Here is a 12,688-nt window from a genome sequence, read left to right as displayed (position 1 = left end):
GTACATTTTTTTAAATTGCATTATATTCATACTTTGTTTAATCGTTTCGTCAAGACCATTCCACAAAACCACCCCACAAATGTAAATACACGTACTTTTTAAATTGGTCCGAGCATAATGCTGTTTCAAGTTTAATTTCCCTCTAAAGTTATAACCCCCCTCTCTGTCTTTGAACAGTTTTTGTATATTTACAGTTAGCAGTTTATTTTTTGCTTTATAAATTATTTGTGCAGTCTTAAATTCTACCAGATCCTTAATCTTTAAGGTGTGTAATTTTAAATACAGTATATTGGTGTGTTCATGATATCCTACATTGTTTACTATAAGAATAGCTCTTTTTTATAGTGTGCTTAGTGATTGTAAGGTGGTTTTGTAGGTGTTGCCCCATACTTCCACACAGTAATTTAAATACGGTAACACGTGAGCTGTACAGAATATACAGTGCTCTCTCATTCAAAACATGCCTTGCTTTCCCCATAACTCCAATACTCCGTGCTACTGTTGCTCTCACATGTTTTATATGGGGTTTCCTGCAGATTTTGTGATCAAGAATCACACCCAGAAATTTATTTTCATACACTCTTTCTATTTCAACATTATTTATCATTACTTTTACTTGTGTATTTATTTTGCGTTTTCCAAACAGCATAAGTTTGGTATTGTTTAAATTTAATGATAATTTATTCAAATCAAACCATGTTTTTAGTTTACTCATTTCTGCTGTGACCACCTCCAAAAGCTGCTGCAAATTGTCCCCATCACAGAAAATATTAGGTCAGGTATACGCACTTTAATGGAAAACATTTGTAACTACCAAACAATGGATATCCTAAGGATACTTTATGGCAGGCATTGACTTAAAAGATGCATACTATTCAGTACCCATTCATAAAGATAATCGTAGATACCTAAAAATTTACCTGGATGGGGTAACTATGGCAGTACAAATTATTGACTAATGGTCTAACATGAGCCAAAACTGTTTACCAAGATATTAAAACCAGCCCTGACACTTTTCAAGAAACATATTGTCATGGCATATCTCGCTGATATTTTAATAATAGACAAAATCATGGAATTATCTAATTCAGTAGCATTAGCTACTAAAAACTTATTTAACCTGGGCTTTGTCATACATCCAGATAAATCTACGTTGACACCATCCACAACTATGGACTGTCTGGTATTCACAATTAACTCAGTCCACATGTCTATAACGTTGCCAAAAGAAATGTCAGCAGCATTGGCACAAACCTGTAACAACTTAATAGTTAACAATTGACCAACCATTCGACAAGTGGCAAGAGTAAATGGGAAATTAGTAGCAGCATTACTAGCTACCTAGCTTGGACCTTTGCATTAGAGCAAAGGTGCTAGCGTTTTAACCAATATGCAGGTCACTTTGACTGAACCATGAAATTGCCTAATTTCAGACTTATAATGATGGAAAGAGTACATTTGGCATAGTTCCAGTTCCATCATCTGTCTATAACCCATATCCAGAACAGGTGGTAGATGGACTAATCTAGAATCATCACTACTACAGACACTGGGCATAAAAACTATTTGGAAATGTTGGGTGCGTTCTATAGGTTAAAATCATATTGTTCAAAAGTGCACCATTTGCATGTTTGTTTACAAATTGACAATACCACAGTGGTGGCCTATATTAACCACATGGGTGGGATAAAATCGATATCATGTGATAATTTGATCAACACAATCTGGTAATGGTGTGTTGACAAACATATTTGGCTATCAGCAACTTACCTACCAGGTAAGCTAAATACAGTGGCAGACACGGTAAACCCCAAAGTATTTGCTGTAATTACAAAGCAATATGGAATGCCAGATATCGATTTCTTTGCATCCCGACTGAATCACCACGTACCGATGTATGTCGCTTGGAAACCAGGCCTTGAGGCAGCGGCGATGGATACATTCTCGCTGAACTGGGGGTAACTAATCTCTATGGTTTTCCCCCCTTTTCTGCCTCATCAGTCAGGTACTACGCAAAATATAGATGAACTTTGCTTCGGCCTTTTTGGTAGTACCCGACTGGCCTACACAGCCATGGTTCCCAGTGGTCCTTGACAGGGTCATTGAAACTCATAACCATTCCCAGCGGACCAGACCTACTGATCCACCCTGTATCAGGCGAAAGTCACTCATGCCATGACAGAATAAGCCTACTGGGCTGCAGATTCCAAAAAGACCTTTTGATGGACCTGGGATTGTCAAATAGGACCATGGACACGATGACAGCATCTCACCGGCTTTCCACCAAGAAACAATATCTCTCCAGTATAAGAAAATGGGAAACATGCTGCTCGAGAACAGAGCCAACCTACTAATCAACCACCATATCTATGTACCGGAGTTTCTGGCCAGCCTTCACCATGATGAAGGTCTGAGCTATAGCACTATCAAATGTGCTAAAGTGCACTGTCAGCCTATCTAAGACAAGCACCAGGGAAACAAACCATAGGGTCTCATCCACTTGTGACCAAATTAATGAGAGGTACCTTCAATTCAAAACCCCCTAAACCTAGATATACCAAGATCTGGGATGTCAGCGTTGTCCTGACATACCTAAGGGATGGCCACCAGCCAGATCCCTTACTCTGAAAACAGCTACCCTGTATACGGCCATGCTGATGGCTTAGTCTCAGCATAAGGGTCCAGTCCATTTACCTACTCAGACTAGACAATATGGTCGTAACATCAGACCAAATAACATTCACCATTCAGGAGCTGGTAAAACAGAGTAGACCAGGAACTTCAGGACTCATTATGGAATTCCGGGCGTACCAACCTGACCACCGTTATGTGTCATGACTCACCTTCTACAATATATCAACACAACCTAAACACAACCGAGGGAGACAAAAAGCACGATGGGTCAGCCACAAAAAAAAACAAAAAAAAACCACATGGTCGGGTACCGAGTCAAACCATCTCTAGATGGCTCAAACAGGTATTGGGAGCTGCTGGAGTGGATACCGATATTTACACATCTCACTCCACCAGGGCAGCATCCATCCACGTCGGCGGCTAACAGCATGGACGTGCCATTGGACCTACCCTGGTAACAGCGGGGTGGTCCATGGAAAGAACTTTTCAAACATTCTACAACAAGCCATTAATAAAACCTGTTTCACTTGCAGAGAGATTTTTAGACGCTGCAAAAATATATAATTTAAGCCCGGGGGAGCATTAATTTCTTTGTTATTATTTTCAAATAATACCATTATTGTTTTACAAACAGATTCATGTTTGATTACAATAACATACTTCCTCCCTTGGATGACTTCAGCAGCGAGTGAAGTATGGACTGTTACACGGTTTTAAATCACAGAGCTTTAAAATCTTCACATAGTCACTCACGTGACTCCGAAGTAAAATAGTAAGATTAAACGAGAACTTACCAGTTTGAAGTTTGATCTGTATTTTATGAGGAGTTACGATGAGGGATTACGTGCCCTCCGCTCCCACCCTCAATTATAGAGATCAACTGGTATCTTAGTTCTCCTTATCTTTACTATGATTATTTCAATTATTGTGTTTTCTGTGATTCCACACCGCTGCTTTGAAGTATGTCGCGCATGCGTGCTGGACGGGGTCTTCACGTAATCCCTCATCGTAACTCCTCATAAAATACAGATCAAACTTCAAACTGGTAAGTTCTTGTTTAATCTTAGTATTCTGGATGATCAGCCATGATCATATTGAAGGACCAAATGGCCTACTCCTGCTGCTATTTTCTATGTTTCTATGACCTCTGTTCCACTTTAACTGATTCTCTGTCACATTCCCTTCAAAGGTTTCAAAGGTCAAATGTCTTTTATTGTCACATAAACCAATTAAGGTACAGTGATATGTGAATGCCCATATAGCCATATGAAAAAAAAAGCAACAAGCCACACAACTACATAAAAGTTAACATAAACATCCACCACAGTGGATTCCCCACATCCCTTACTGTGATGGAAGGCAATAAAGTCTAAAATTCTTCCTTTTTATTCTCCCGCAGTCAGGCCAGTCGAACTGTCCGCAGTCGGGGCGATCGAAGCTCCCGTATTCGGGTGGTCGTAGCTCCTGCGGCATGGAGTTCCCGAAGTTGGAGACTGGCAAAGGGATTGCGAGCTCCGTGATGTTAAATCTGCATGCACCTGTGGTGGGGCTCACAAAATCAGTCTCCAGGGAAGGCTGCCAACTCCTTGATGTTAGGCCGCAGTGCAGAAGGAGACACGATACGGAAAAAATTGCATTTCTGTCTAGGTAAGAGATTAGAAAAAGGTTCCCCCAAACCAACCCCCACCCCCACATAAAACAAGCAAAAGAACACTAAAAACATATATTTCACATACTATTAAAACACAAACATAGAAACATAGAAACATAGAAATTAGGTGCAGGAGTAGGCCATTCGGCCCATCGAGCCTGCACCGCCATTCAATATGATCATGGCTGATCATCCAACTCAGTATCCCGTACCTGCCTTCTCTCCATACCCCCTGATCCCCTTAGCCACAAGGGCCACATCTAACTCTCTTAAATATAGCCAATGAACTGGCCTCAACTACCCTCTGTGGCAGAGAGTTCCAGAGATTCACCACTCTCTGTGTGAAAAAAAGTTCTTCTCATCTCGGTTTTAAAGGATTTCCCCCTTATCCTTCAGCTGTGACCCCTTGTCCTGGACTTTCCTAACATCGGGAACAATCTTCCTGCATCTAGCCTGTCCAACCCCTTAAGAATTTTGTAAGTTTCTATAAGAGCCCCTCTCAATCTCCTAAATTCTAGAGAGTATAAACCAAGTCTATCCAGTCTTTCTTCATAAGACAGTCCTGACATCCCAGGAATCAGTCTGGTGAACCGTCTCTGGACTCCCTCTATGGCAATAATGTCCTTCCTCAGATTTGGAGACCAAAACTGTACGCAATACTCCAGGTGTGGTCTCACCAAGACCCTGTACAACTGCAGTAGAACCTCCCTGCTCCTATGCTCAAATCATTTTGCAATGAAAGCTAACATACCATTTGCTTTCTTTACTGCCTGCTGCACCTGCATGCCTACCTTCAATGACTGGTGTACCATGACACCCAGGTCTCGCTGCATCTCCCCCTTTCCCAATCGGCCACCATTTAGATAATAGTCTGCTTTCCCGTTTTTGCCACCAAAATGGATAACCTCACATTTATCCACATTATACTGCATCTGCCAAACATTTGCCCACTCACCCCCAGCCTATCCAAGTCACCTTGCAGTCTCCTAGCATCCTCCTCACAGCTAACACTGCCCCCCAGCTTAGTGTCATCCGCAAACTTGGAGATATTGCCTTCAATTCCCTCATCCAGATCATTAATATTAACAAAGAAGGAAGGGACAGACAGACTGTTGGCGAGGCAGCCATTGCTGGTGCCACCAGGTGGATAAACGACGTCTAACTGATTGTTTTGCTATCTATGCGAAGGCGTAATCTATAGTTGCCAATTAACCATGCAGCGCGTATTTGGGATGTAGGAGGAAACACAATTGGAACTCCAAAAGCTATGAGGAGAACTTCATCCAGACGGATCAAAAGTCAGAATCAATCGCAGACCTCCAGGGTTGTGAGGTAAAGAGTCTTTGGCTCGAGAGTCTTCGGCGAGGAGGCTGATGAGAGGAGACTACGCATAAAACTGGAGAGGACGGGGCATGGTGAACACATGAAGGGTAAGATGAGATAGTGCGATACTTGCAGGATGTGGGAGGCCAGGGGCAGGGATGGAGCCCCTGGCTGCTACAACTGTGGCAAGTGCATCCAGGTTCAGCTCATGAAGGACCGTATTTGGGCACTGGAGAAGCAGCTGGATGACCTCAGGGCCATCTGGGAAAACAAGAGTTTCATGGCCAGGAACTACAGTGAGGTGGTCTCGCCAAGGACGGAAAGAACAAAGGTGTGTGACTGAGAGAAAGGGTGGTAATCGTGGAGTGCAGGAGACCCAGGTGGCTGTGCCTAATGAAAACAGGTACGCCCTCTTGGAAACTGTCGGGGGGCACGACGCTTCCAGTCTGAGCATCGAGCACGACGGTGGCTCCAATCTCAGAGATGGGATTCGACCGTCGAGACCGATGTCGGGCAGAGCCATAGTGATGGATGACTCCATTGTTCGAGGTGTGGACAGGAGATTCTGTGGCGGCAGGTGAGACGCAAGGATGGTCTGTTGCCTCTGGTGCCAGGGTGCAAGATGTCACGCATCAAATTCAGAACATCCTCGAGAGGAAAGGTGAACAGCCGGCAGTAGTTGTGCACGTAGGCACAAATGACATCGGGAATAAGAGGAAGGAGGGTCTGCAACGTGAGTTCAGAGAGTTAGGAAGAAGTCTGAAAAGCAGGACTTCAAGAGTTATCTCTGGATTGCTTCCAGTACCTGGTGCTAGTGAGGGCAGAAACAGGGAGATAGGGGATCTGAATGTGTGGCTGAGGAGCTGGTGCAGGGAGCAAGGATTTAGAGTTATAGACCACTGTGATCTCTTCTGGGGTAGGGGTGACCTGTACAAAAGTGTCGGGTTACATCTTAACTGGAGGGGGACCGACGTTCTGGCAGGCAGGTTTGCTAGAGCTACACGTGTGGGTTTAAACTAAATAGTGGGGGGGAGGGATTGACAAATTGGTAGTATAAAGATGGAGTTGAAGGGGAAGTGAGTACAGGAAAAATTTACAAACGACTCTCGAATTAATGTGATGGAAAGTTCGAGAAGGGATAAGAGGGTAAGGTCAGGACCAATTGCGAGCGGCGTGAGAGGGGAGGTGAATACCGAGATCAAAGTGCTGAATATGAATGCGTGAAGTATAAGAAATAAAGTGGACGAGCTTGAGGCTCAGTTAAAAATATGATGTTGTGGGAATTACTGAGACATGGCTGCAAGAGGGCAATGGGCTGGGAACAGAATATTCAAGGGGATGCCTCCTATCGAAAAGGCAGACAGGTGCGCAGAGAGGATGGGGAAGCTCTGTTGGTGAGGAATGAAATTCAGTCCCTTGCAAGGGATGACATTGAACTGGAGACGTGAGGTCAATATGGATAGAACTAACAGTAGTCTGGATATGGTGTGCAAGTTGAATCAGAGTTTAAATTAGCATGTAGTAAACATACTAAAAGTTCTTCTCATCTCGGTTTTAAAGGATTTCCCCCAGGTGTGGTCTCACCAAGACCCTGTACAACTGCAGTAGAACCTCCCTGCTCCTATACTCAAATCATTTTGCTATGAAAGCTAACATACCATTCGCTTTCTTCACTGCCTGCTGCACCTGCATGCCTACTTTCAATGACTGGTGTACCATGCCACCCAGGTCTCGCTGCATCTCCCCTTTTCCTAGTCAGCCACCATTTAGATAATAGTCTGCTTTCCTGTTTTTGCCACCAAAATAGATAACCTCACATTTATCCACATTATACTGCATCTGCCAAACATTTGCCCACTCACCCAGCCTATCCAAGTCACCTTGCAGTCTCCTAGCATCCTCCTCACAGCTAACACTGCCCCCCAGCTTAGTGTCATCCGCAAACTCAGAGATATTGCCTTCAATTCCCTCATCCAGATCATTAATATATATTGTAAATAGCTGGGGTCCGAGCACTGAGCCTTGCGGTACCCCACTAGTCACTGCCTGCCATTGTGAAAAGGACCCGTTTACTTCTACTCTTTGTTTCCTGTTTGCCAGTCAGTTCTCTATCCACATCAATACTGAACCCCCAATGCCGTGTACTTTAAGTTTGTATACTAATGTCTTATGTGGGACCTTGTCGAAAGCCTTCTGGAAATCCAGATACACCACATCCACTGGTTCTCCCCTATCCACGCTACTAGTTACATCCTCGAAAAATTTTATGAGATTCGTCAGACATGATTTACCTTTCGTAAATCCATGCTGACTTTGTCCAATGATTTCACCTCTTTCCAAATGTGCTGCTATCCCATCTTTAATAACTGACTCTAGCAGTTTCCCCACTACCGATGTCAGACTAACTGGTCTGTAATTCCCCGTTTTCTCTCTCCCTCCCTTCTTAAAAAGTGGGGTTACGTTTGCTACCCACCAATCCTCTGGAACTACTCCAGAATCTAAAGAGTTTTGAAAGATTATTACTAATGCATCCACTATTTCTGGAGCTACTTCCTTAAGTACTCTGGGATGCAGCCTATCTGGCCCTGGGGATTTATCAGCCTTTAATCCATTCAATTTACCCAACACCACTTCCCGGCTAACCTGGATTTCACTCAATTCCTCCAACTCCTTTGACCCGCGGTCCCCTGCTATTTCCGGCAGATTATTTATGTCTTCCTTAGTGAAGATGGAACCAAAGTAGTTATTCAATTGGTCCGCCATATCCTTGTTCCCCATGATCAACTCACCTGTTTCTGACTGCAAGGGACCTACATTTGTTTTAACTAATCTCTTTCTTTTCACATATCTATAAAAACGTTTGCAGTCAGTTTTTATGTTCCCTGCCAGTTTTCTTTCATAATCTATTTTTCCTTTCCTAATTAAGCCCTTTGTCCTCCTCTGCTGGTCTCTGAATTTCTCCCAGTCCTCCGGTATGCTGCTTTTTCTGGCTAATTTGTACGCATCATCCTTCGCTTTGATACTATCCCTGATTTCCCTTGTTTTCCACCGTTGTATTACCTTCCCTGATTTATTCTTTTGCCAAACTGGGATGAGCAAATTTTGTAGTTCATCCATGCAGTCTTTAAATGTCTTCCATTGCATATCCACCGTCAACCCTTTTAGAATTAATTGCCAGTCAATCTTGGCCAATTCACATCTCATACCTTCAAAGTTACCTTTCTTTAAGTTCAGAACCATTTTTCTGAATTAACAATGTCACTCTCCATCAATGAAGAACTCAATCATATTATGGTCACTCTTGCCCAAGGGGGCACGTACAACAAGATTGCTAACTAACCCTTCCTCATTACTCAATACCCAGTCTAAAATAGCCTGCTCTCTCGTTGGTTCCTCTACATGTTGATTTAGATAACTATCCCACATACATTCCAAGAAATCCTCTTCCTCAGCACCCATGCCAATTTGATTCACGCAATCTATATGTAGATTGAAGTCACCCATTATAACTGTTCTGCCTTTGTCGCACGCATTTCTAATTTCCTGTCTGATACCATCTCCAACTTCACTACTACTGTTAGGTGGCCTGTGCACAACACCCACCAGCGTTTTCTGCCCCTTAGTGTTTCGCAGCTCTACCCATACCGATTCCACATCCTCCAAACTAATGTCCTTCCTTTCCATTGCATTAATCTCCTCTCTAATCAGTAACGCTACCCCACCTCCTTTTCCTTTCTCTCTATCCCTCCTGAATAGGTCATGCTACGGTTGTTATGGGAGATTTAAAAATGCAGGTAGACTGGGAAAATCAGGTTTGTAGTGGACCCCAAGAAAATAAGTTTGTGGAGTGCCTCTATGATGGATTCTTAGAGCAGCTTGTATTGGAGCCTACCAGGTAGAAGGCAATTCTGGATTTAGTGTTATGTAATGAACCAGATTTTATAAATGAACTTGAGGTTAAGGAGCCATTAGGAGGTAGTGACCATAATAGGGTCAAGTTTAATCTATAATTGGAGAGGGAGAAGGGTAAATTGGAGGTGTCGGTGTTACAGTTGAAGAAAGTGGACAATGGAGCCATGAGGGAGGAGCTGGCCAAAGTTGACAGGAAATATACCATAGCAGGGATGACAGTGGAACAACAATGGTAGGTATTTCTGGGAATAATACAGAAGGTACAGGATCAGTTCATTCCAAAGAGGAAGTAAGATTCCAAGGGGAGGAAGGGACGACCATACCTGACAGGGGACGTCTGGGACAGTATAGAAATAAAGGAGAAGTATAACATAGCAAAGATGAGTGGGAAGCACGAGGATTGGGTAATGTTTAAAGAGCAGCAAAAGATAACAAAAAAGGCAATATTTGGTGAAAAGATGAGGTACGAAGGTAACCAATCATGAATATAAAGAAGGATGATAAAAGCTTCTTTAGGTATGTGAAGAGGAAAAAAAATAGTTAAGACCAAACTTGGACCCTTGAAGACTGAAAAGGGTGAATTTATTATGGGGACCAAGGAAATAGCAGATGAGTTGAGCAGGTACTTTGGATCCATCTTCATAAAGGAGAACACAAACAAACTTCCTGATGTACTAGTGGCCGGAGGATCTTGGGTGATGGAGGAACTGAAGGAAATCCACATTAGGCAGGAAATGGTGATAGGTAGACTGATGGGACCGAAGGGCCTGATGGTCTGCATCCCAGGGTATTAAGGAAGTGCCTCTAGAAATCGTGGACACATTGGCGATCATTTTCCAATGTTCTATAGGTTCAGGATCAGTTCCTACGGATTGGAGGGTAGATGCTGGAGTAATTTTTTTAAAATAATAGAGCGATTGTTACTCTTTCTTTCTTTCTTTCTTTTCTAGGGTCTATTTCTTAACTTTCTTCTCTAACTCCTTTTCTAATGGGCTTTCTTTTCCCAACACTTTCCTGCACCTTCACGATTCTTTCTCACTTTCCTTACTTCTTTTATTTCTATCTTTTTTAAAGTTCAAAAATGAAGGGGTACAACAAATGTAATGAGATATATGTGTTGTGTATTATTACAACTCTTTTGGATAGCAGTAACAGGATCGGTCCAAGTCAGCATGAATTTACGAAGGGGAATTCATGCTTAACTAATTTTCTGGAATTTTTTGAGGATGTAACTAGAAAAATGGATAAGGGAGAGCATGTGGATCTAGTGCACCTGGATTTTCAGAAATAATTTGATAAGGTCCCACATAGGAGATTAGTGGGCAAAATTAGGGCACATGGTATTGGGGGTAGAGTGCTGACATGGATAGAAAATTGGTTGGCAAACAGGAAACAAAGAGTAGGGAATAACGGGTCCCTTTCAGAATGGCAGGCAGTGACTAGTGGGGTACCGCAAGGCTCGGTGCTGGGACCGCAGCTATTTACAATATACATCAATGATTTAGATGAAGGGATTCAAAGTAACATTAGCAAATTTGAAGGATACAAAGCTGGGTGGCAGAATGAACTGTGAGGAGGATGCTATGAGTATGCAGGGTGACTTGGACAGGTTGGGTGAGTGGGCATGGCAGATGCAGGTTAATATGGATAAATGTGAGGTTATCCACTTCGTAGCAAAATACAGGTAGGCAGATTACTATCTAAATTGTGTCAAGTTGGGAAATGGGGAAGTACAATGGGATCTGGGGGTCCTTGTTCATCGGTCAATGAAAGTAAGCATGCAGGTACAGCAGGCAGTGAAGAAAGCGAATGGCATGTTGGCCTTCATAACAAGATGAGTTGAGTAAAGGAGCAAAGAGGTCCTTCTGCAGTTGTATAAGACCCTAGTGAGACCACACCTGGAGTATTGTGTGCAGTTTTGGTCCCCTAATTTGAGGAAGGACATTCTTGCCATTGAGGGAGCGCAGCGTAGGTTTACAAGGTTAATTCCCGGGATGGCGGGACTGTCATATGCTGAGCAAATGAAGCGGCTGGGCTTGTATACTCTGGAGTTTAGAAGGATGAGAGGGTATCTTATTGAAATATATAAGATTATTAAGGGTTTGGACATGCTAGAGGCAGGAAACATGTTCCCAATGTTGGGGGAGCCCAGAACCAGGGGCCACAGTTTACGAATAAGGGGTAAGCCATTTAGAATGGAGACAGTTGTGAGTCTGGAATTCTCTGCCTCAGAGGGTGGTGGAGGCCAGTTCTCTTGATACTTTCAAGAGAGAGCTAGATGGGGCTTAAAGATAATGGAGTCAGGGGATATGGGGAGAAGGCAGGAACAGGGTACTGATTGGGGATGATCAGCCATGATCAATTTGAATGGCGGTGCTGGCTCGAAGGGCCGAATGGCCCACTCCTGCACCTATTGTCTATTGTCGAAAACAACAACCCTCTGACCATGCCATCCTTTTAAGTATGAGCATTTTTTGCCCACCTTTCCGTTTCCACTTTCAGCAATAAATCGGTCGCTGTTTCTTCAGAGGGGTAGCAGAAAGAAAATTTTAGTTTCTAGTCAAAGGGATATACCCATTATATATCTGAGTTCTAATATCTCCATCAGTAAGTGTGACAATTTGGTGACTATTACACCCTGATGAAGCAATATGAGATGTTGGGTGGTATATAAACATATGTTGTTGTTAATAGTCAAAAAATAAATATTGACATAGTATTTATAACATTCCACTATATTTCGGTACACATAACAGTAATGAAGCAATATAATACCGATGATAATTTTTTAAAGCAATTTAATTTAAAATTGTTCAGCAAGATTTTTGTCCACTTCAGTGAAACGGCATCAATCATATTAAAACATTTTTCTGTACATAATCACCATGACAAACCTCTGTGGCTTGTCCCAATGTTTATAAAAAAATGGTTTAACAATGCCTCCTTTATGCCAACAGTGTGCGTTTAATGTGAAATCATTTAATACACAGTTTGCTCCATATATACAAGTTAATTTTTTTAATCATGAGTTAATGAGAGCCACAAAATCCTTAGAGCTGTCAGCAGTTCAAAGAATGCTGAGAGAGGTGTGTTATCGTCTTCAATAGCAAATTATCCATAATTTACCCTGTAAAGACTACACCATTAGGGAAGTCATTCACAGACTAA

This window comes from Leucoraja erinacea, chromosome 1 (assembly GCF_028641065.1).
Source record: "Leucoraja erinacea ecotype New England chromosome 1, Leri_hhj_1, whole genome shotgun sequence".
Lineage (NCBI taxonomy): Eukaryota > Metazoa > Chordata > Chondrichthyes > Rajiformes > Rajidae > Leucoraja > Leucoraja erinaceus.
The sequence above is the reverse complement of the archived record's forward strand: the minus strand, read 5'-3'. Positions refer to the sequence as shown.